Source organism: Mastomys coucha, unplaced genomic scaffold (assembly GCF_008632895.1).
Source record: "Mastomys coucha isolate ucsf_1 unplaced genomic scaffold, UCSF_Mcou_1 pScaffold20, whole genome shotgun sequence".
In the NCBI taxonomy this organism is placed as follows: domain Eukaryota; kingdom Metazoa; phylum Chordata; class Mammalia; order Rodentia; family Muridae; genus Mastomys; species Mastomys coucha.
Genome location: NW_022196903.1, coordinates 62,458,898 through 62,461,650, shown reverse-complemented (window position 1 = coordinate 62,461,650; position 2,753 = coordinate 62,458,898).

Sequence of the window (2,753 nt, the reverse complement as noted above, 5' to 3'; positions counted from 1 at the left end):
TGTTTGTTCCTATATTTCCTTTAGATGGGAGCAATTCTGAGTTAAAATATTTGAGATGGTTTGGTGGCTACATACCTCAACTGGGGGCCACACCTACCTCTGGATATGATCCCTACAGGTTCTCTCTCCCCTTTGTTGGGCATTTCAGCTAATACCATCTCCATTGTGTCCTGGGAAACTCTTGCTTTCCTGGCATCAGAGACTCACTTGTAGCTAACCCCAGTTTCCCATCTCCCACTACTACACACCTCTGTTCAATTCCCCTACACTCTAAAGATCACACCTGTCTTCTCCCATACCTGATGCTGCACATTTTGTTTCCCCTCCCCCTCGCTTCTCCCTCCCAAAACCCTCCCTCCCTCTACTTCCCATATTTATTTTTGCCCCCCTTCTAAATAAGACTAAAGCGTCCTCACTTTATTTTGGTCTTCCCACTTCTTCAGCTTCATATGGCCTGTGAGGTGTAACATGGGTATTCTAAGCTTTTTTCCTATTATCTACTTATCACTGAACACATACAATATGTGTTCTTTTGTAACTGTGTTACCTCACTCAAAAAGTTATTTTCTAGTCCCAACCATTTGTCTAAGAATTTCATGAACTCATTGTTTTTAATCACTGAGTAGTTTTGCATTGTGTAAATGTAGCACATTTTCTTTGTCCATTTCTCTGTTGAGAGACATCTAGGTTGTTTCCAGCCTATGGCTATTACAAATAAGGCTTCTATTAACATAGTGAAGAATGTGTCCTTGTTATTTGTTGGAGCATATTTTGGGTATATGCTCAAGAATGGTATAGTTGGGTCCTGAGGTATTAATATGTCACTTTCAGAGGAACCACCAAACTAATTTCCAGAGTGGTTGTACCATCATACAATCCCATCAGCAATGAAATAGTGCTTCTCTTTTTCCATGTCCTCCTCAGCATTTGATGTCACCTGAGTTTTTGATCTTAGAATGTCTGATTCTTGCGAAGTAGAATATCAGAGTTGTTTTGATTTGCATTTCCCTGATGACTAAAGATGTTGAACATTTCTTTAGGTGCTTTTCAGCCACTGAAGAATTCTCAGTTCAGAATTATTTACTTAGTTCTGTATCCCCTTTTTAATATGATTATTTGGTTCTCTGGAGTCTAACTTCTTGAGTTCTTTGTATATATTGGATATTAGCCCTCTATCACATTTAGGATTGGTAAAGATCTTTCCCCAATCTCTTGGTTGCTGTTTTGTCTTATAAGAGTGTCCTCTACCTTACAGAAGCTTTGCAATTTTATGAGGTCCCACTTGTCTATTGTGGACCTTACAGCATAAACCATTGGTGTTCTCTTCAGGAAAAATTTCCCATGTGTTTGAGGCTCTTCCCATTTTCTCTTCTATTAGTTTCAGTGTATCTGTTTTTAAATAGAGGTCCTTGATCCAGAGGGACGTGAACTTTGTACAAAGAGATAAGAATGGATTGATTTGCATTCTTCTATATGTAACTGCCTGTTGAAAAAGCACCATTTATTGAAAATGCTGTCTTATTTCTTACTGGATGGTTTTACCTCCTTTTTCAAAGATCAAGTGTCCATAGCTGTGTGGGTCTTTAATTTTATTCCATTGATCTATTTGCCTGTCTCTGTACGGATATTATACAGTTTTTATCACTATTGTCCTATAAAACAGCTTGAGGTCAGGGATGGTTATTCCCCCAGATGTTGTTTTATTGTTGAGAATAGTTTTCACTGTCTTGGTTTTTTGTTATTCCAAATGAATTTGCAAATTGCTCTTTCTAATTCTATTAAGAATTGAGTAGGAATTTTTATGTGTATTATATTTAATCTGTAAGTTGCTTTCAGCAAGATGGCCATTTTTGCTATATCAGTCCTGCCAATCTATGAGCACATGGCATCTTTCCATCTTCAGAGATCATCTTCTATTACTTTCTTCAGAGACATGAAGTTCTTGTTATACAGAATTTTCACTTGTTTGTTTACAGTCACACCAAGATATATTAAATTATGTGTGACTATTATGAAGGGAGTCATTCCCTTAATTTCTAACACCCTGTAGGGTTGTATAATGTATGCTTCTAGAGCAAGCAGCTGCAGGGACTGGATCTGACAAGCTGTGTGAGCTTAGTGCTTGGAGAAGTTCTGGACTTGGTATTTCCCAAGGCTCTTAGGGTCTCCTCCCTGGCAGTGGGTTGTATTCAGCTGGTGGCTGTAAGTTTCTGTCTTATTTAAAGGTTTTAATGAGAGTGTGCCCTGGGGGACAGCTATTAAAGCATTTGGGTTGTTTTTGCAGCTGGAAAAAAAAGTTCTTTTTGTTTCTACTTGGTCGATTTCAGCCCTGAGTTTGACTATTTCCTGCCTTCTACTCCTCATGTGTGTATTGGCTTCTTTTTGTTCTAGAGATTGCTGGTGTGCTGTCAAGCTGCTAGTGTATGGTCTTTCTAGTTTCTATTGGGAGGCACTGAGAGCTGAGTTTTCCAGTAAGCATTGTTTTCATTGTATTCGATAAGTTTGGGTATGTTCCTTCATCTTCATTAAATTCTAGAAAGTCTTTAAGTTTTTTCTTCATTTCTTCCTTGGCTGGGTTATCACTAAGTATAGTATATTTCAGCTTCTATTTCTATGTGGGCTGTCCATTGTTTGTGATGTTATTGATGACAAGACTTAATCAGTGGTGACCTGGTATGATGACTAGTATTATTTCAATCTTCTTGTATCTGCTGAGGCCTGTTTTGTAACTAATTATATAATCAGTTTTTGAG